The sequence below is a fragment of the Vigna unguiculata genome, chromosome 4, assembly GCF_004118075.2.
Source record: "Vigna unguiculata cultivar IT97K-499-35 chromosome 4, ASM411807v1, whole genome shotgun sequence".
NCBI classification, from domain to species: domain Eukaryota; kingdom Viridiplantae; phylum Streptophyta; class Magnoliopsida; order Fabales; family Fabaceae; genus Vigna; species Vigna unguiculata.
The window spans coordinates 28,510,351-28,534,221 of NC_040282.1; the positions used below are offsets into that span (position 1 = coordinate 28,510,351).

General features: G+C 31.1%; 1 long non-coding RNA gene across 1 annotated transcript; it reads right to left on the reverse strand.

The window, feature by feature from the left end:
* Nucleotides 1-3,498: 3,498 nt before the first annotated feature.
* On the reverse strand, nucleotides 3,499-7,456 carry LOC114182127. The gene is made up of 2 exons (XR_003604033.1): nucleotides 7,061-7,456; nucleotides 3,499-3,865 (listed from the first exon to the last, which is right to left on the reverse strand). It is a non-coding gene; the product is annotated as an uncharacterized LOC114182127 (long non-coding RNA).
* Between the last annotated feature and the right edge of the window lie 16,415 nt (nucleotides 7,457-23,871).

Below are 23,871 nucleotides of genomic sequence, written 5' to 3' on the forward strand. Positions count from 1 at the left end.
CAGTATCTAATACCACGCTCAAGATATACATATAAATAGAAATTTTTATGTATCCTTAAATTTTTCGAGAAAAAAATTATGATGTTTCGATATACTACAACTTAAAAAAAATGCCTTTTAACAATGGTACTTGAAAATATTTTTTGTTTAAATATTCAAATTATATTTATGTGTTAAATATAAAACTTATGTTGAGTTAGTTAGAAATTGATTTAATTAGATGAATACCATTTTTAAAGAATAAGGTAGTAAACAAGAATGACGAGAAAATAAAAAGAAAGGTTAGTTGTATTTTTGGATCTTCTAATCTTAAGAATGGGAAATTTTGGTTTTTCTAGTTTTAATTCGTCATTTTATATCATTTATTTTAAAATAAAACAATTGTTAATCTTATAGTTTTAATTACTTCAAATTGGTCCACGCATTTAAAAAGTCGGTAACTTTAATCCTGCATTTGCTACCAACTAATTTTTAACTTATATGACGACATGTTATCTATAGAAGCATGAATGTGATATTAATATTTAATTCGTATACATTAAATTATTTAATATATACAATACAAAATCAAATAAACAAATAATGTATCTTTAACAAAATATAATTATTATGTTGGTTATTGGTCAAAGATAAATTTAATTAAAAAAAAGTTCGTATTGAAGGAAAAAACAAAGAAAAAAGTTAATCACAAAATTGGTTGAATCTTATAAAGAGTAGTTTTGACTATTGATATATTGGGATTTTTAGGGCTTTTGATAATATGAGAGATATAAAAGATATATGAGAGATATATGTGATATGTTATACGGAGGAACATGTTTTTGTATTTTATTGATATACTCTATATATAGAGCAAAATATAACAAATATCGAAGTATAAAATATTTAGAATATCTCACTCTTAATCTAAAATAATAACAAATTTCTAAAACTGACACATATCTCTAAAACTGAAATATTTTCTAAAAACTAATTTAAATAAAAAAGATATTAAGTAATATTCTCAACATTCCTCCTTGCTTATTATCTGTTTATTTTATATCTTCAGATTTGATTCTCCATCTTTTGATGCTTGATTTTCTCCTCTTTTTGTGCTTGCAATTGTTTTTCTCCTTCTTCCATGGCATCACATCTTTCTTCAATTTGGCATCATCCTTCATATTTCTTCTTATATCAGCATCATCTTCTTTTTCTTTGTTCGGTGTGGATTTCATTGGAGTGGCATTGGACCTTTTGTGAATATTAAAATGTGAACCTCCATCTACTTTCTTCACTTGGACATCTGCTTTCTTCCAAAGATATTTATATTCTAATTTTGATCCTTCTTTCATACTCACTTTCTTTGTATCAAATTCCTCCTTCATAAAATCCAGCGCAAATCTTTTGTCTTTCATGTGGACTCTGAATACTTCTATGTTGTTTGCATTTTTTATCACACATACTTTATTTTCAAAGGAGACCTTATAACCTTTCTCTAACAATTGAGCAACACTTAACAAATTCTGGGTAATTTCAGGAACATATAAGACATCAAAAATTAATTTGATACCTGAATGAGTTTTAATTGAAACTGTTCATACCTTTCACAGCAAGTTGTTCTCCATTCCCAATTCTTACCTTGGAAATATTTGATTTATTCAGCTCCTTGAAAATTTCTCTATCATGAGTCATATGGTTTGTGCAACCACTCTCTATAATCCAATCTTTTGAAGATTCGTTGGTTGTGACACATGATATTGTAAAAAGTAGATCTTTCTCTGATTTATCCTCATCTGATTTATTCTCCATAATCTGAACATCTTCTTGAGAATCTTTAGATTTGCATACCTTTTCCACATGTCCCAATTGACCACATTTGTGACATTTGACATCTGGCCTCCACCAACACCAATTGGGTTGATGACCTTTTCTCTTGCAATGGGGACAAGATGGCAATGGGGACAAGATGGAAAAACCTGTGTGTTGTTGTATTTGCTCCTTCTATTTTTCTTGACTATGAGAGTATTATCTTCCGTGTAATTTAAATTACCTTCAACTGCCTCATAATCTTCTCTCATCAATCTTCGTTGTTCTTGTGCTTGCAAGGCATGTATCACCTCTGTAAAGGTGATTGTAGACAAATCTTTTGTATTTTCTAAGGAAGCAATAGATGCCTCATATCTTTCCGGCACCGTCACCAGAATTTTCTCAACGAGTCTGGAATCTGGAAACTCTTTTCCCAACAATTTTATCTTGTTGGCAATACCCAACAATTTGTTTGAGTATTCTTTAATCGTCTCTGACTCTTTCATTCTTTGCATCTCGAACTCCCTTATCAAGTTCAAAACTTTCATGTCTCGAATCTTCTCGTTCCCTTCATATTCTGCTTTCAAGTATTCCCAGATTTCTTTGGGAGACTTTAGAGTCATGATCCTGGTCATAATCATTTGTGAAACACCTGCGAACAAGCACGATTTTGCCTTTGCCTTTCTCGTTTTCTTTTCTTTATGCGCTTTCATTTGAGCCGTGGGATTTTCAGATAAGGGAACATCATCTTCCTCCACAACTTCCCATAGATCTAGCCCCTCTAGATATGTTTGCATCCTTACCGCCCATAGATCATAGCTTTCACCATCAAAGAGTGGAATAGCGACGTGTGACATATTTCCTTCCATTCTATCGGCAGTAAGAACAATGGCTCTGATACCAGTTATTGGGATTTTTAGGGCTTTTGATAATATGAGAGATATAAAAGATATACGAGAGATATATGTGATATGTTATACGGAGGAACATGTTTTTGTATTTTATTGATATACTCTATATATAGAGCAAAATATAACAAATATCAAGTATAAAATATTTAGAATATCTCACTCTTAATCTAAAATAATAACAAATTTCTAAAACTGACACATATCTCTAAAACTGAAATATTTTCTAAAAACTAATTTAAATAAAAAAGATATTAAGTAATATTCTCAACATGATAGGAAAAGGAAGATTGAGAATCAACTTGAACCAACTCTTTCCTAAGAACTAATAGAAAATAAAAATATATCAATTAAAACAAATTTACAGAAATTATTTTAAACAACTTCTATAAATTAGTGCATAAATTAACCAGCTAAATATATTTGTCTTCTTATTTTTATTTCTTAGAGCTTCTTATAGAAAAGTTGGTTGAGACCAACAAAGAAAAATTGTGATTCTAATAGTTTGTTAACTGCAGAAGACTTGTAATTAGGAGTAAAATGCTACTTTCAAAGCCATAGATTTTTTTGCCATTTAATTGTTTTGTATAGCTTTTGACAGGGGGAAAAACACATAACTTCGATTTTCTGTTTTTCTTACAAAGCAGAGGTAGAAATGAATTTGTTTTCCTTTTTCTATCATTAAGTTTGAAGCATATGTCAGTGTTCTTAACATTATCCCTGTGATCATAAGGTCGATTAATTGTTTATGAGCTTAAAGTCATTTCAGTGAAAATAGACATTTAAAATGAAAATAAAAATATAATTTTTTTATAAACATAGAACTTGTTTTATTTTCTAGAATTTTTTTAATGGAGAAACTCGACCAAACAAACCAATATGAACAAAGAGATAAGAGGGAATATGGATCAAATCCCACCTCCACTTCTTTTCAAGAAAAAAAAAAAAAACTTTTATGCTAGCTAACCTACGTTAAAATCTATTTAATATCCTTTGGCCTTAAACACTCATACAGCAGAATAATAGTATAATAATATCCAAATAATTGTAAGAAAATCCATAACCAGCTGTACAAAATTTGATCATATTCTACTCTGCACAAATTGTCACCAAGAGCATGAGGACACATCAGAAGCGCAGCCATGTAGCTCCTCATTTCTCATCAACACAAGCTTCAAGAGAAAAACAGAATCGTGATGACAACAGCTCCAAAAAATGCAAACTCAATGCATTTTGACATAACAAAAAGGAAAATGGCATAGATTATCCAAAATAAAATATGGATGATGCAGTGTGAAGTAAATAAGCTACAATGTAGACATTGAAATTGAAAAGCAAAGGCCAATTTTGTTCTCCTTTTTATTATCTTTCCATTGCAAAGAGGAAGAACACAGACAAGATCAGATCTACCAGAAATGTTTACTGCAGAACTTCCATCCACAGAAAAACAAATATAAAATATTTCAATTTGGAAATCGGCTAAACCAACTACTGATGTTAAAACCCAATACTAAATTATACAAATCATGATAAATCCATGAAAGTGATATTAAATTCAATTCTCAACAATATAAATCATCATAAAGCATGGAAAGTGAATTTTTCTTAGACCCAGAACAAGAAAAGAGGCAAATATAATTCAAAAGAAAAGAATGAGAGAGCTTAAGAGAATGGTGTGTATCATGGCTATTAATCCTGGATAGTGGCATACTAACCCAAAAATGCTTTGGCGGTATAGTGGATAATCTTGAAAGATTGTGGATACTAAAATATAAGGACATGTTTACTTTAAATTTAGGACACATGCATCATTAAGACATATATAAATAAGGAAAACAGAGGATGTAGCAATGTGAGACTCAAAAACTGAGAAACTTCTTAAATAAAGGTGAAGTGTTCGAAAGAAAGGCTGAAATACAAGAAAAAGTTCCATGAAAAACAGAGGATGATGCTGTGGTGTCACTGTCAAACATAAGATAGATAGTGCAGAAATGAAGCTTCAGCAGTGTGAAACAAAAGTTAGATAACAGGCTCAATGGACTTGTATGATTTGTTTTACTTTAGTAAGTGTAGCTTAGTCCTGTCTTATTCGTTGCCTTTATATTTTTTTTCCTAAGTGATACTATGGCAATTAAATTTGCATCTACTAGAACAGGTTCCCAAATACTATTTTTCTCTATTCTTCTATCTTAACATGGTATCAAGGGCAAGGCTGATTCATATTTTGAGTGAGAAAAGCAAGACCCAAAGGAGTAGAGAAAGAGTCATTCTGGTTTTCTCACCAAGTAGCTTCTGGAAAATCATGACTTTACATTCCCTTAATGTTGGACCAAACTCTGTTTTCAAAGGTTGGATTAGTGAGACTAGGTCTAGTGCGAAAGTTATTTGGTTTTGTAAAGTATATCGACTCTGTTTTGGCTTCTTCATACAACAAAACCTTCAATCAATGAAGTCTCTAACAAGATTACAAAATATGCTTATTGTAATCACCGAAACAAAGTCAAACACAAATGCTCACAGATGAGAAGAGGTGAAGAAACCAAAATAGTCAATAATGCACAAGCTAAATAACTCTTGTACTAGACCTCCTTTCGCCAATCTGGTCATTGAAAACAAAGAAATACCAATGATACTTGTTGACAAAATCTCATTGATTTAACTGTAAATGAATGTGCAGTTGTAATTTTATACAAGCTACCTGGTGAGAAAACGGGAATGACACTTCCTCTTCTACTCTTTTCTCTCTTGCTCCTCTCACTCAAAATAAGAACTCTCTTATATGCAATACCAAATGCAAAGATAAAAGAGGAGAAGAATAGAGAGAAATGGTATTAGAGCACTTGTTCTATCAGATGCAAATCATTTATACAATAGAATAACTACGGGAATATAAAGTTAACAAATAAGAGGGAACTAACCTAACCTTAATAAAATAAGACAAAGCATAAAACCCCATTAGGGAGTGTAACAATGCAGTATTAAGACAAACATTAAGTCAGACCCCACAAATAGTAAGCATCTTCAATTGAACTAAAACAAAAGAGTGGGAGAGAGAAAAGTAGAACATAAGGGGACACAAGCCAATTAGGGAGTGTAAGAAATGGCCCTATGTTCCTCATTGAAGAAACTTCCCAATGGTTTCTTTTTTCTAGAGTTTAAGATCATTTCAAATATAAAGAAGTTTCTAAAGTTCTCCCAACAAAAATTCACAACTTTCAAGACCAGAAAATCTTAGAGAAAGCTTCTCAAATCACAATGGCATCATTTGGATATTAATCCCTTCCACCAATCCAACTTAGAGCATGTTCAGTTTTGAGTCGGATTAAGTCAAACATGATCTATGATCTACAACTAAGTTGGAGCTACTTTGACTAACTTTCTATCTTTCTCTTATCATACAACTACAAGGGTGACCCAACGAGAAAATTTGAACTATAATCACAAGGATAGTGACTTATGCTTCCTTGTGTAATCGACATTGAACAGTCCCTTACAGTTAGAGCACTATACATTTACAGTGCATCCAGATCTGATTTCAGCACCAATTAACCCAAACAGATATATCATCTACAAAACACACATTGCCAAAATTTTACATTAAACAACACCTTCATCTCTTTTTCTTGTATAAATTCCTCCTTAATCATTCAACATAAGCCAACACCCAAAATTAAACCAAAACAAACTTCTTCATCAAGTAAAAGAAAGAAACTATTGAAGTAATTCCTTAAGTGTTTATGGTGTTATTTTTGGACCAGAATTGAGGTTTCACTTTGATAATCTGCAAGTAAAAGGAAGATAGTATCGAAAGCACCTGAGAAACTGCATCTAGGTTTTATCCTAATTGAAATCCACCAAATCCATTGCAGCCTCAACAACCACACTAGACCAAGAATTAAACCATTAATTTCAACACCTATTAACCCGGAGAAAATTTCTTAGAAAAAATATTTTTCGAAGCAATCCAAAAAAACCAATTGAACGAACACGGATTATCTCCTCACAAATTAAAATTTCAGACAAAGAAAACAAAGAATGAGAAACAAAACCAAAAGGCACAAGGGCTGGGAGACAAAACTCCAAGGGAGAACACCACTAAAATCACCTAAAAAACTTCATCTTCGCTTTATCCTAATCAAAACTCACCAATTCACTTGCAGGCAGAAAACAACTACCCTTGTCAACACCTACCACCCCATATAAAAATCCCCCAAAAGAACACATTTTACAAGCAATCCACAAAACCCATATGAAAGAAACACCTATTATCCCCTCACAGCAATTAAAAATCCAAACAAACAAAACAAAGACTGAGAAACTAAACCAAAACGCGCAAGGGTTAGAGAGTTAGTTAGTTAGTTAGTTACCACCGCAGCAAAAGCAACAGTAGCAGCAAGAGAGAACCAGCAACACCTCGTGGAAGAGGGAAGATACCGACCCAGCTTCACAATTGAGGAGATTGGGTGCTTGGCCGTTGCTATTATCTTGGTTATCATTTTCCAGAAGCTTCTGTTCTGTTGAGGATTGTTGGTCCTTCTCCATTTTCATTCTCCGCTTGTTCCATTCGAGTCTTCTGAGGTAAGAAATGTTGAAGGAATCTCGGAGATTCTTTGTCGGCCATAGATGCATGTCTGAATTGAAATAAAGTAACGGGGAAGTGGGGTTGTGAAATTTTGAGTCTTGCTATTTCCTATTGATTCTAAAGCTTGAGTTGAAGATAGAAGAATCAATAGAAGAACAGAGAAAGATAACAACAAAAAATATAGATAATTTTTTTTTTCCTCCAGTCATATTCCAGTGACAAAGATGTAGCTTTATTATTTATTTCTATTTATAATATATATATATATATAGTTTTTAAAATGATTGTATAAAAACCAATTATTACATCACATGTGACAATTTATAATAATGAGGTGTATTAAACATTTACTCTTATAAAAATTAAAATAAATAATTTATTAAAATGTATTCTTAATGTAATAAAGTGCATTAGATTTGACTGTGTCTACTTAAATTTTCTTCTTTTTTTCTTTAATCTTAAAAAATTTCTGAAGTGTCATAATGTTATCATATACAGTTAAAACAATTGAATTTAAATATAAGTTATTGAATTTTTTCTTTGTCTTTATTAATTTTTTCTCCTTAATGAATTTTTATTTATATATGTTGTGTCAAAAGCAGTTTAGCTTTGAGATAATTGTTTAAGAATAAACAATTTTATTTAACTAAAAAAATCATGATCTTTTAAATAAATGTTTTTTTATCTATATTAAAATAAATGACAAAAGTAAAAATAATAATTTTATAAAAAACTAGCGTATATGCAGACACTATCGTACTTGTGTGTATGCATTTTTTAAATATACGTGATATTATTAGTAGGTGATAATATTATAATGTTATTAAATTAATATATAAATTAAAATTATATTTATTAAAAATAAAGTGAAATATATTATAACAGATTAAAGAATAACCATCGATAAATAAAGAAAAAGAGAAAAAATAGAGACATCTAATTTTATAAAAAACTTGTAAAAGTAACAATCAATTTTTAAAAATTTAATAAATTATTATATTTAAAGAATAAATTGATATTTTAAAATATGACATAAAAAGAAAAATCTTTTCATATATTGTTATAGATAAATAAATAAATAAAAATTTACCGATATTTATACAAAACATTATTCACGTAGAGATTTTTTTTCCTTAATGGGAGTTCATGTACTCAATACTAAAATAAAAAATTAAGCTCGAAATAATTTTGAGTATCAAACTCCAATGGTCCACTCAAAATATCTCGTATCTCATTCATTATATTATCTTATTGTTTTACTAGACCAAAATAACTTGTCATTCACATCAATTTAATCATGACAAAATACATTATATAAATAGATAATGAAATTTTAACCATTTTTTATTCATTTTTAATTTATTATTTTAATCATTATTAAATTATTTATTTTAATTTTTTTAGTAATATGATGTAATAATTTAATGGTAATTAAAGTGATAGATTAAAAATAAATTATAAAAAAATAAATTAAAATATCATTCTTCATTTAATTTATAAATAAGGATATGTCTCTTCAACAGCCTGTCTTCACTAGACAGGAAAAAAATGTCTCACTCAAATTCTGAACACATTGATTGTGTGATACCTTATATCGTTTTATCATGCTCTCTTATCGTGTAACATTCTACTTTTAAATAACATTACAAAACCTTATGTTTTAACCTTTAGGATTAAATTCATATCTTTCAAAAACAATGTTTTATATTCTATCAAGATAAAGTTTAAATATGGAAAAATAAATCAACTCATTTTTAAAAAATATTGTGAGTAAGTAAAATAAAATAAGAACAAATATATATTAATAAGAATAAAATAAAATAAATAAAACATATTAATTAAAAACTATTAATTATTAAAATACATATATATTAAAAAAAATACTTTTAAATGATTCTTCAAGAAATAATTAAAAAAAAAAGTTAAAGAGAAAAGATAAGGTTTATTTCTTCATTGTATGCCTAATCATGACTTAATAAAATAAATAAATACAATTTAGCCTATGGAGTAAAAGAGATGATGAAGGATAGGTAAGATTCCAAAGAAAGAGAGACAGAAAGAGGGAAAGAAAGAAAGAGGAGAGAAAGAGAAAGAAAAAGAAAGGGAAAGAATTTAGAGGAAGAGATTAGAAGAAATTTAAATTTTAAAAAATATTTTTAACGTGTCACCTCAACTAACAAAGTAAGGAGATTGAGGTTAATTTTTATTAACTTTTTATTTATTCTGAATGATATGTTATTTAATTTATCTTGTACCGATAATGTTTATTTATTTTATTTAAAAGTTAATTAAATGTGTTGTTTATCTTTAAGTTTATTTGACATTTTAAATGCGTTTCTCAGTTATAACATTGAAGTGAAGATGTGTCAAACGATGTAAACAACACAAATTCTATCCTGAGACGTGTTTGAAACGTCAAAGAAACTTAACAAAATTTGGTTAAAAGGACTAAATCTACCGCCATAACAGAAAAATAATTTTCTACAATGAAAATTATCAAAACAAGATTGCGAAATAAAATGGAGGATGTTTATCACTTTTAATTAATTAATCTATTCTTTTATTTCTTTATCAATATACCTATGTTTAATTTTTTTTGAAAAAAAAATTAAAAGATAATTTATCATAATCTAATAAAAAATTGAGATATGTAATTAAAAGAGAAAAATTTATAATAATCAAGCCACAATTAAAAATCGGTTATGAAAAAATACTTGGTACATTACTTTTTCTTCTATATTCATAACAATGAATATACAAAATGCTTGTAATATAACAAATAATGTTAACTATTAAACTAATATTTCACTATCAAGTGTGAGATAAAAGAGAATTACCTTTTTTTTTTGTCAAGAATGGAAGAAAGCATACAAAAAATGAGAGCACAAAATAATGCAGTTGTGTTCAACTTTCTTTTTTCTTCATAAACAAAAGAAAACAAAAAAAGTAAGAATCAAAAGTAAGTAGAACATGTGAGAAACTCAAAAGATAATGAGAGAGAAAATAAAAATATTTTAACAAATTTATTTATTTATTATTAAATTTGATTTTATGCTTTATTATTTATTGATATTAAATATTATATTTTATAAAATAAATAAAAGATATCTAATTTAATTTTCATCAATTCCCAATATATACTCTTATTATTTAAAAGGTTAAATCATTCCATAGGTCCCCATTTTTGTAGTGAAATCTCAAGTAGGTCCCCCCATTTTTATTTGACTCAATTGAGTCCCTATTTTTGAAAATTCGTTGCAATTGGTTCCTTTCCGTTAGTTGACCGTTACTGGTGCTAATTATGTGCCACGTGTCAGCACGTGGTTTTTTTGACTTTTTTTTAATTTTTTTTTTAATTTTTTTTTATAATTTTTATTTTTTTTTATAATTTTTTTTTAAAAAAATTAAAATTGCCACGTGTCAATCTGACATTGTGCCACGTGGCAGAGACAGTGTGATGTGGCAGTGGCAGTGCCACGTGTCAATATTGAATATGAAAAGTCTCAATATAGTCCCTGTATTTATTATTTTGTCTCAATTTGGTCCCAATTTTTTTAAAACTGAATCAATTTTATTCCTATATCAGATTTAATTTTTATATAAATTTACAATGGTATTTTTATTATAATTGATATTTTTAACAAAATTAAATTTATTTAAATGTGTATTTTGTACTAATATTTATTTAAATTTTATTTTAAATATTTATATATCATAATTTATAGATAAATGTTAGAGTTGCTTTAAAAATAAAAACTTTATAAATTCAAATATAAAATTTAAAAAAAAAAATTCTAACAATTCTAACATTTGTCTATAAATTATGGATATATAAATATTTGAAACAATATTTAAATAAAGTTCAATGCAAAATATACATTTAAATAAACTTAATTTTGTTAAAAATATCAATTGTAATAAAAATACCATTGTAAATTTATATAAAAATTAAATCTGATATAGGTATAAAATTGATTCAGTTTTTAAAAAATTGGGACCAAATTGAGACAAAATAATAAATACAGGGACTATATTGAGACTTTTCATATTCAATATTGACACGTGGCACTGCCACTGCCACATCACACTGTCTCTGCCACGTGGCACAATGTCAGATTGACACGTGGCAATTTTAATTTTTTTTTAAAAAAAATTAAAAAAAAAATAAAAATTAAAAAAAAAATTAAAAAAAAATTAAAAAAAAGTCAAAAAAACCACGTGCTGACACGTGGCACATAATTAGCACCAGTAACGGTCAACTAACGGAAAGGAACCAATTGCATCGAATTTTCAAAAATAGGGACTCAATTGAGTCAAATAAAAATGGGGGGACCTACTTGAGATTTCGCTACAAAAATGGGGACCTATGGAATGATTTAACCTATTTAAAATTTTCCAAAACTTCAAATTTTCTACATATAAATAAAAGAATTTCAAAAAAATTGGGGGGGGGGGGGGCACGGTTCCCCCTATCCCTTCAATGGTCTATCATTCTTCACTCTCCATTTCATGACCCTTCACCACTATCACCACCACTACCATTTTTGCCGCCACCACCACCAAACTAAAACCACCACTACCACCCTACAATCACCACAATCATCACCACCACCGCAACCACCCTACATTCACCCCCTACAACCACCACCACCATACTAAAATCACTACTACCACTACCACCCTCACCACCACACTAAAGCCACATTCACCACCATCAAACAAAAAGCCCTACCACCATGCGTGTTGGTTTTGATGGGTTTAGTGTAATGGTGATGACTATGATTTTAGTCTGGTGGTAGTGATTTTAGTGAGATGGTGGTGGTGATTTTAGTGAGATGGTAGTGGTTGTAAGGTATAGTTGTGTTAGTGGTTGTAGGGTGGTTGTGGCGGTGGTTGTTGTTTTAATGTGGTGGTGGTTGTGGATTTAGTTTGGTGTTGGAGGTGGTTTTAGTGTGGTGGTGGTTATAGAGTGGTAGTGGTGGTTTTAGTTTGGTGGTGGTGGTGGTGGTGATTGCAACGACGATGGTGGTGGTGGTGGTAATGGTGAAGAGTCATGAAATGGATGGTGAGGGTGATGAAGGAGTCCATGGTGAAGGTCATGATGAAGTGAAGGGTGGGACTAAATTGAAGAAATTTAACTAAAATAGGGACTTATTTGAACAAAACACAAACAATCATAATTAAAACAATCCACGTAATGTGAATAGTGCCAACATGTACACTATGTCGTAATCAATTTAAATGACATCAACGAAAATGACGAAATTGAACATAATTTAGCAAACCAAGGACCAAAACTAAACAAACTAGACCAAAACAATATTTAAACCTTCTTTTAATCAGTGAGCTTGGATAAAAGAGAGTTATCTACATGCTCTCTTAATATTTTTATACTTTTTGTACTTGTATGGATGGTGTATAGATTATTGGTCAAAGAAATACAACATACATATATTGATAGTCATAACATTTGTGATCCTTGAAAATGTCTAAGAGTATGCCAGATGAGAAAGAGTCTTAAATTTGGTTTCATTGAGTTGAGATCAAACCAATGTAAGAGTATTTGTGTATTGCAAAGTCATAGTTTGGTACACTACGAGGTGAAAAGTAGAAACCATAGGGGAATCCAAGGAAGTATTTACCAAGTAGGTGAATATCAAGATAATTCAAAATAACGTCCTGGATTAGAATATTCATACACCAAACTTGGGACTATTTGATACCTACTCAACATCGCCAAGGTTAGGTAGTGAATATATCTCTTTTATGGACTGATAAATTGTTGATATTTTTGTAAATCTTACTAGATTATTCATTCTTCACTTGGGTGATCGAAGCATTAATATGTAGGTCCCCTTTATATAGTGTTAGATCATCACTTGAACAACAAAACTCGATGCATAATGCCACTAACTTCTAGGATGCACTTTAAACTTTGACTTTCCATCGTTTGAGGGACTATTTGTTGTTCGAACAATGAGAATTATAGGAAAGAAAAAATTATCTCAATATTTGTCTCTCAAACCTCAATTAGCTCTCAAACCTCAATTAGTTTGAGTAATGAGTTTTGTTGTTTGAACAACTAGTATAATACTTGGACCACAATACTTATATATATGCAATGGTGACCACCACTTGAGTGTCACTTAAACGATCAACAAAACCCTCAACCAAAATACTCAAAACTAATAAAAGCGACAAAAAATCATATAATATTGCAAAAGTTACAATTTCTAATAATAACACTTCTGTCACGTTTCAAGATTCAAAACCAACTCAGTTGTTTTCATTAAAAATTGCATAAATGCTAATCCATCCCAATCAATGCTTAAAATAACTAAAATTAACATCTTTAATTGGTACAACAAACCATTAACAAATTAAATATACTTTAATACCTTACACATGCCAATTCAAATTTATAATGTTTACTATTATTCCAATAAATATAAATTAAAACAATTTAATATATGTAATCATTAACTCCTATGGACTAGAAATAGTTTATGTAACATCCCAATTTAATAGATTTACACTGCTAACTAAATCATTAAAAATTAGGTATTAAGCAATAAACAACTACATATGCATATAATATGTATTTATAGTACTTCGATAAACTCAATGATACATTTCTCATAATATATAAACTTTTCCAAAATATAATGGACAATCTATACCATACAAAACTACCCATTCAACAATTATACTCTATTCGACCGACAATAGTCTCATTGCTTCATAATTGTGTCTCATATGGTAGCAATGAACCATATAGTAGTAGTGTCTCATATGGTAGCAGTGTCTCATAATTGTGACAGTAGTGAAATCAAACACTTTACAGTAAACTAATGCAGAGTGGATGCAGAATTATGTAGCAACCCTGATGTAGGAATTTAAGTCACTGACAGAAAAGAATAACACGGTGCAGCAGCAGAATGCTTGAATCAAGCCAAACCTGAATGCAGAATGAATGTGCATGAATGGATGCAATGTAGTTGTGGATGTAATGGGAACCATGAACAAGAAGATGCATGACCATGACACTATAAGGCAACCCTCAAACAGAACATGACAACAGCAAAAATTACCTATTTAACTCACTCAAAAATGCAGAACCAGTATCTGGCAGAGATGTATATGGATGTACAAAATTTATTTTAGTAGAAACTAATGCAGCAAAGAAAAGGAAAACCATTCACATAACTCAAAACCACTACTGAAAATGTAGCAGCAATTAACACATAACTTAAACTGTAGAGTTGGGTCTGTGACAGCAGAACATAATGTAAATAGCGACAAAATAACACTTAACAATGTCAACACACCTAAGCAAACTTAATTCAGATAAAATGCACATATGAAAATTGAATGTAATCAAGGACAATGCTAATGAGAACTGAAAAATAAAGACTTCTACAACTACCACTAGAACTTATGAATTAAAGTTAACAACTCATTTCACTAAATTAAAACTAAGACAGAAAATTAACGGTGCAAAATCATAAACTCGTTGACAGCAAAATGCGAAAGTAACATGATTCTAGCAAAATGGGTTCAATTATTGAAATTAGGTTAAATCATTCCAGAGGTCCCCATATTTGTAGCGAAATCTCAAGTAGGTCCCCCAATTTTTATTTGACTCAATTAGGTCCCTAATTTTAAAAAATAGCAACAATTTGGCCATAACCGTTAAAGTTGCATAAAAGGCGTTTTCAGATGATGAAGTGGACAAGTAAAACGGATATGTGTAAGTTGATTTAAAAATTCTCTATAGCCTACGTGTCAAATGTGAAATAAATTGATTGAAGCCCTAAATGGATTCATCTTCTCCGTCGAATCCTTCTTCTTCAGTTGAACTCATCTTCTTCATGGTATTGACCTTCTTTCAACTAGTGCATTTCTCTCTTCATCCTCAAATGTCGCTTTGCAATTCCTGTTCCTCTTTCACTTGTAATGGTTGGGGTAAGAAGAACCCTAGTGTATCTTCACGTGGTGCTAGAGGATCGAGGAGTTTGGGTTTACAACCGATTTGCTACTGTGGAGAGAAATCAGTTTTAAGAACTGTGAAAACTGCAAAGAACAGGGGGAAACAATTTTGGGGCTGTTCAAAATATAACGTGAGAGAGGTTGAAGGTATATTTTTTATGGTTTTAAATGGTATATGGGATAACTATTTTTGTAATTTTTTTGCAGAGTGGAAGTGAAGAGGGTGGATGCAATTACTTTAAATGGTGGACTAAAGATGTCATTGAAGAGATTGGTAATAGTGAACATTGTGAAGGAAGGGGTGAAATTTTGGTGAAGACTGAAGAAAGTGATGGTGATAGGAAAATGATTAGTAATTTGGAGAAATTAGTTGCCATATTTGAGAAATGGATGAAGGTGTTGATTGGGATGGTTATCTTTGTTTTTGTGGTTAATGTAATTGTGCTATCAATGCTGATAAAGAATGCATGATTTGTTGTTGCAGTGTCCCTTAGTGGTTTGATTTAGTTGTTTAGGATGTTTATTTCCATGTACTATTTTTATATTTCTGTATCAATGAATTTGGAAGGTTATTTCCATGTACTATTTTTATGTGTATCCACATATGATAATTTTAAATCTGATTCTACATACAATTAATCAAAAGCATCAGACCTTGCAATTCATTGTAATTCATAATGAAAAGCAAATAATAGGGGTGGTCCAGTCACTCAGTAGCAATATTAAAATACAAAACAAAAGGGGTGGTCCAGTCACTCAGTAGCAATATTAAAAGATGTCTTGATGCAATGAAAGAAATTAAAAAAGTTCCAAAGTGACCTTAAATGTTCACCACTATTACAAAACGAGATCACAAAAAAAGAACCAACACATGCAACTTCAAAATATGGAATTCAGTGATCTTGGTATTCGACCCCTCCTAGCATTGAGTTTCACTCTGCCATTTAATGCACCTCGTGATGGCTGGTGGGATGGTTGAGGTGGAGGTGGTTGGTGGGATGGTTGGGGTGGAGGTGGCTGGTGGGATGGTTGAGTTAGAGTTGGCTGGTGAGATGGTTGGGGTGGAGGTGGCTGCTAGGATGCTTCAGTTGGATGTTGCTGTTGGGCTTCTCTTAATTGATCAAGATAAATTTCAATTGCTTTCAGACAAGCCCTTCGATTGTGCCCTACTTGCTTACAGATACGACATGTTTTACGTAAACCACCTTTTCTTAGTCTTGTTTCATCTCTTTTGATCTTCCGTTGCTTTAATCTTCTTTTTTTCTTTGGCCTACCTGGTAAAATTCTCTTCGAGGGGGGTAACACATCAGGGGATGGAGTTGTCTCCCAAAAACTCTGACCATTGATAGGAAATATTATGGAAGTGTATATCTCTTCATAAATGGACTTCCTAAAGACAGTTGGGATGAAGTCTTCTCCATTGAGGTTTAGAAACTTCATTGCAGACAGTGAATGGCAGCAGGGAATACCACTTATACTCCATTTCCTACATGTGCATGATTGTTCGTCTATATTGACAACAAACCTCTCCCCTAATTGCGAGATGTGCCTAACTTCAAATAACTTCACATCTTTTATATTCCTTATCTCCCTTTCCCATGCTTATGGGTGTGTGGCTGCAACTGCTCTCCACATAAGACGCCTTAGACTTTTGGCTAGAAATTTCTTTATGAAATTGGCATACAAGTGCCTTACATGGAAACATTGATCAACTCAAGGAAGAAGTTCTTGTATGGCTGGTAGCAAGCCCTGACAATATCAGAAATTAAACAATACGTTAAAATTTTTCATATGAAATAAATGTAGGAAAAGAGCTTGAATTTGAATGTACCTTTTCTTGATCAGATATAAATGTATACGATGCACATACTGCAGGTCCACCAAGGTCCTCAATAAGTAGCTCTAAAAATCAGGACCAGGAATCCTTGTTCTCAACCTCCACTACTGCATATGCAATAGGCAACATTTGGTCATTAGCATCTCGACCAATGGCTGTTAACAACTCTCTCCGTATTTCCCTTTCAAGAAAGCCCCATCCAATCTAATTATAGGTCTACATGAAATGAAACTGTCTTTGCATGCTTTCAAACATGCGTAAAACCTCTTTAATATTGGCTCCCCTTGATTCTCCTCAACATTAAATTTGATTGTTGATCCTGGATTTCTTGCTAGAAGCTCATGTGTGTAATCATATATCCTTTTGTATTGTTCTTTAAAGAACCCTTCAACATTTTGTGTTGCAATTGCTTTAGCCATATAAGCCATATACCTTGAGATACCAACATTCCATTTTCTACTATTTTTTTCACGGATTTCAATTCCTTTTATTTTTGGGTTTTTCCTAACTATATTTTCCAGTTTCTTACTCAACCACTTTGAACTAAGTACACGTAGGTTGAATTCCCTACTACATGTGTGGTTATCTACAATTTTTCGCAACTATCAGGTTTTAATTGCATCCATGTAACCACAATATGCTGTCCATAGGCATTTTCCTTTCCCACCTATACATTTTAACCTCACTTGTCTTTTGTCATTCTTAACAAACTTTATGTTTCTCCCATTTTCAAGTGCATAGCATTTGATGGCTTCTAAAATTTCCTCCTTTTAAGTGAAATAGGTCCTCACTTCCCATTTATAATCAGCCATTGTCTTGGGCATTGTAGAAGTACCAAAATTCCCATACCCCTCTTCATCACTATCTACTACATCACTCATATATTCATTAGATATCCATTCATTATCCGACAACCCCCTCACATCATCCTCCACGTTAGTGTCATAGCTTTGGTTCACTTTTAACCCAGAGGTAGTAGATTGTCCATGGGAAACAGATTCAACCTCAACTTCTACATTACCAGACCACTCCTTATTACGTAGTTCATCATCAATATCACAATCAACACTAAACATCTAGTAGGTTGTCAATACTCTCATCCATGCTATCATCAAGTCCAGACTCAGTCCAACTGTGAACATCACCATCTTCTTCTATCTCAGTCTGCCCCACACCTTGAGACTGTACAGATTGAGCCTCAACTTCAACTTCACAGTTCACTCCAACATCCCTTAATTCACCCTCAGCTTCAACTTCACAGTTCACTCCAACATCCCTTAATTCACCTTTAGCTTCAAATTCACATTAAACTCCATCCTCCCTTATCTCACCTTCACCTTCAGCTTCACATTGCAAACCGTCACTTAAAACAACACCAACTCCTGTGTGTCGGGTTCATCTAGATAATACTCCAACATTTCAATCACTTGGGGTTCAGACAATGAGTGTTCCACAAATAAATGAACTTCACCATTTAGTCTTGCGATATTAACCATATGCATCGCACCACTGTCATCACACAGAAGCTGTAGTCTATCATCTAATATTGAAGAACAACAAAGAACCATAATTTATTCTCTCCAACATACCCGAACCCTTTTATGACGCTTAATACATCAAAGTAGCTCCACATGTATGGGTCGAACGATAACTTAGTACTTTCCCCATATTCGTACCACAACTTCCCATCATTTATGAATTTACCTCCATGGTGAAAAACCACCTCAAATTCCTTGTCCATCACGCAAACACGAATACAAATAGATACATAAACCTATATATTAATCAAATACTGACAAAAAAACATGAAACATATATTTAATACAAAACACACTTAAAAAGACACTACAACAACACTTTAAACATGGGGGACCACAACGCAAAAGCATTTACACATGGTGGGCCAAAAAAAACATATTTAAACATCGACAAACCATAATCAATATTCTGCTTCCCCCAAAACACACAACACATATAACCAATATTCTAGTTCCCCAAACCACAAACACCAAAACATGCACCAAAGAATTTATTCCCAAATTCCCAAATGCTAGAGAAAAACTCACCTTCTGCTCTTCTATTTAAACTAACGTGCAATTCAGATGAACGAAAACCTCGAATGCAATTCGATTCCAACAGCTTCTCCCCCTTCTATTCTCTTTGCTTCGCTTCTCTTCACAAAAAAACCCTAGCTTGTTTCCCCCAAATCAATTTTAAAACTCTCTCGTCCTCTCGTATTCTCGTCCTCTCGTATTATGCCTTCAACAAATTTAATTTTTAACACTTAATTAATTCTGATCAAGTCACATAAGTAAAAACAACACATCAGCATGTCCAATCACTATTCACTTAACAGTCAATGACGACCGTTAACGGTTATGGCCGAATTGTTGTTGTTTTTCAAAATTAGGAACCCAATTGAGTCAAATAAAAATCGGGGGACCTACTTGAGATTTCGCTACAAATATAGGGACCTATGGAATGATTCAACCTTGAAATTATAATAAAAAGGTAAAAGTGACCCTACACCTTTTTTTTCATATTTTGTGGATTGAGTGTTTTGAAAGGTATTTTCTGGAAATATCTTCCAAAACACTTAATCTAGAATGAATTGGAAATACCTTCCAAAACACTTAATCTAGAATGAAACATATTTCTCTTTTATTCCTCCACCGCTGCTATCTTCTTCCCCAATGCCCTCTTCACTAGCATTTCCCTTCTTGTCCAAACCCATCTCCACACTCTGTCCAGTACTCACGACATCATTATCTCCACATTCAATTTCCTCTAATCCCCACTTTTATTCTCCATTTTTTTCCACTTCACCTTCATCCATTACCTCCATCGAACACTTTCTACATCTTCAAGATTCCATCACTAACCAACACCCACAACCACGACTACCATCTTCTTCTACTTCGCTCATCCCCAACTTACAATAGCTTCATCTAATTCTCACCTCCTCCATTCTCACATTCTAATCCTCTTCACCATTTTTCAAATATCAACTATTATACTCACAAACCTCACCACCCTACACCATTCATGAACACATAATCACCAAACGATTCCAACACCCATAAGTTTCATAGAGCAAAACAAAGTACCCCAACAATGGAGGTTTTCATTTGTAGCAAGGAGTGACGCTAGAGGTGGTGGTAGAGCTCAACGAAGATGGAGGCATGGAAGTTGAACTTTGAAGCTCCGACACGGCACAAAAGTGTTATTTTCACGTCGGAAACGTGTCTTAGATACAAACATGCAATGGAGGCATACACAGCGCGATGATAGGCGCATTTCTTTGAGACAAACACGACCTTGTTTGGAGACATGCCATAGAAGATACAACTGGGCCTCATAAGGCATTAGAGTTGACACCGTTTAGCCTTGAACATTGTCATACAAAAACACGTACAAAAACATTAGAGTTTACACTTTATCAAAGTTCCCCGGTTCTGCATCGATAGGGATGTCAACGGAGCAGGTAGGATACAAGTAGTAGCTCCCCCGTATCCTATCTGCTGGATAAATATCCACCCCATACCTTTACCCATATCATAACGGATACCCGCCTATTTTTTTCATACCCGTGGGTATCTATGGGTACTCGCAAGTATTTACAACATTATTTAAAAAATAAATATTTAATCATAATTCAAATAAAATAAAATAAAATACATCACTGTCATAAAATTTAAATAAAATTCAAATAAACTTAAGTTCATACAAGTCCAAATAATTATAAAAGTAAATATAAAATGTCATTCAACACAACTAATGAGTGCTTTGATCAACAAGTCCACTTTCTCTGATTGATTCTTGAAAAAAGAAACAAAATAAACAAATAATAAACTTCAACTACCACATGCCAAGTATTCTTATTTTGGATCCATCATTTGATAACAAGCATATATATGCCCAATTTCAAAGAAAGGAGAGGGAAGAATGTTAAGGGATGTACCTGGAGGAAGACAACATACGAATCCTTGAAACTGGAAGAATGAAGACAAAACACAGGATATGCATATATATATATATATATATATATATATATATATATATATAAGGGTATTTTTGTGAATTAAAGTTTAGCGGATACAGATATCCACGGGTACGGATACTATGATACATGTATTCGTCCGGTTAACATGCGGGTATCAAAAATACTCCTACTCGCGGGTAGCGAGTATCCATTTTTAATATTCATTTTCTACCCATTACGGATTTTATCCGCAGATACCCGCGGGTACATTTTTTTTGACATCCCTAATCATAATACACTTTTTTCAACTAATTTTTTTAATATAATTATTTAAATATCAATTAGTATATTATTTATATTTATATATTATTTAAATGTTAATATAATTTTTTTAAATATCTATTAGTATATTATTTATACTTATATATTATGTAAATATAATTATTTAATTTTTTATATTGACATAATTATTTAATATTAATTAATATATTATTTATATTTATATATTTATTTTAAATTTTTGATTAATATTGTTATTTAAATATAGTTATTTAAATTTTATTATTAATATAAATATTTAGACAGAGAATTCATTTTTATAAATAATTTTCTTGATATTTTTAATTATAAATCCCGTACAACTGAAATCCAGTTTTAGTAATAACCGGATTTCGAAATCCGATTACTATTTTTGAAATCCATTTTCTAGGTCAATTGGATTTCGAAAGCCTTTCAAATTCGTTGATTTCGTTTATTGGATGTCAAAATCCGGTTAAACCTAGCATTATCTGGACACTCACAAGCTGCTCTATCTGTTTTCACTTTAACCTAACCTATGAACCTGTAGACATATATTGAGATTTTTTTTCGTGTTTTTGTTATTTTTAATGAGAACTTGTAGTTTCTCTTTCACTAATCACTATATGATCACATGAGTAGTGATTATCAAATCTTTGAAATAAAGTATTTTTGTTATTGTAGTTGGTGAATCATGAGTCTTTAAAATAATAGATTGCAATCTGTGAAATAAAGTAATACAGAATGAATTGAGAAAGAAAAATGATAATCATGATAGTATCTTGTATTTATGTATGTGCTGAAGCATGTATTTCCATAAACATTTTCATTGTTAGTATCTTTTTTCCTATTATTTCAAATGGTTCCTCCATAAAAGAATTGGATTCATACTACAACAATATCTTATGAAGGATTCATTTTGTCACAATATTCATCCTTTTAGAGTCCTCCGTAGCATATTGCTTCTTTACTTTCTTTCCTTTTATGTGATGTTTAAGCACTTGTTTTAAAATTAATAGGAACTTTGTGGTGAAAAGTTAATGGAGTTGAATGCGTTTATGCTACTCTTGTAATATTTGGGTTCATTTTGTTTATCTTGTAGTAAAGCATTCATGTTTACTTATTTATTGTGTTCGTAGATTTTAACAGAAAAATCTGGAGAAGAAGATTGTCTTGATACTTCTTATCTAATGTTTACGTTTGATATTCTATGGATAAGTTTGGTTTAGCTGAAACATATGTATTTAATTTGTTAGTATAGTTCATTTTTGTTTTCTAATAATGTCTTCACATGTTTCATATTTTTCTTTCCAACCTGAGATTACAAGGTTCCCTCAAAAGCACCGCTAAATGTTATTCTTATGATTTTATGCTTTTTATTAGGTATAAATACACATTTGGTACTCAAACTTTTTCGGAAAGTTCAATGTGGTACCCGAACTTTATGAATGTTCAATTTGGTACCTCAATTTTCTAAAGAGGTTCAATTTGGTCCTCTCCGTTAAGTTGGAGTTAACACCGTGTCCATACAGGACACGTGTCAAGCCATGAAATTTTTATTTTTTTTTAATTTTTTTTTTCAAAAAATTTAAAAAACTGTCACGTGTCAATTTATCATCGTGCCACGTGGCAGCTTACAAGCATGACACGTGACAGTGTAATAGTTGTTTTCAATTTAGTACCCCAATTTAAATTTTTGGTTCAATTTAGTACCCAAATTTTTTAAAATGATCTAAATGTGTATTTATACCTTTTTATTATCTTATAATTGCATTTAATATTTTACTACTTGCAACAGGGATTGTCAAGCATGGTGGTTGTACTTTGGTGTTTTTTATCATTTATTTACTTATATTTAGGCAATAATTTAACTCATATTCTAAATACAATTTTTACTTATTTCAATATTTATAAACTTATATTTTGGGTATTGGAAATTGGGTGGCTAATGAAGTGATGTACCAAGTAAGTAAAATCTTAAAGTGATTTTGAATTTTTTATGTTTGCAATTATATTTAGTGGAAGATCATATTTATGTAACCAGAGTTAAGCTGCAGGGCATGGGTCCCAGTTTGTGGTGTTTCCAGAAGCGGTTGTGGGAGGGTTATTTGTTTTCCACATTCTTTATTATGTTTAGATTTTTGGAGCATAATTGGTCATTTGATTTATTTTTCTAGAGTTGTTTCAGGTTTTCTATTAAAAAATTATTGTGAGCCTGAAATGCATGTCCGTGAATTCCTTTTTAAGTTATGATATCCGTAATATCACGAGGATATTACGGATTTAAATAATAAAATAAAGAAATAAATAATAAAATTTTATTTATTATAATTTATATTTTTAAAATACAGAAAAATTAAAATTTTATAATAATAATAAATAATCTCAAAACTTCTATTATAACTCAAACATAAAATTCATAATAAAAACCAAGTTTAATAATATAAAATATTACAATTGTTTTAAAACATAATTAAAACTTTGATAAAAA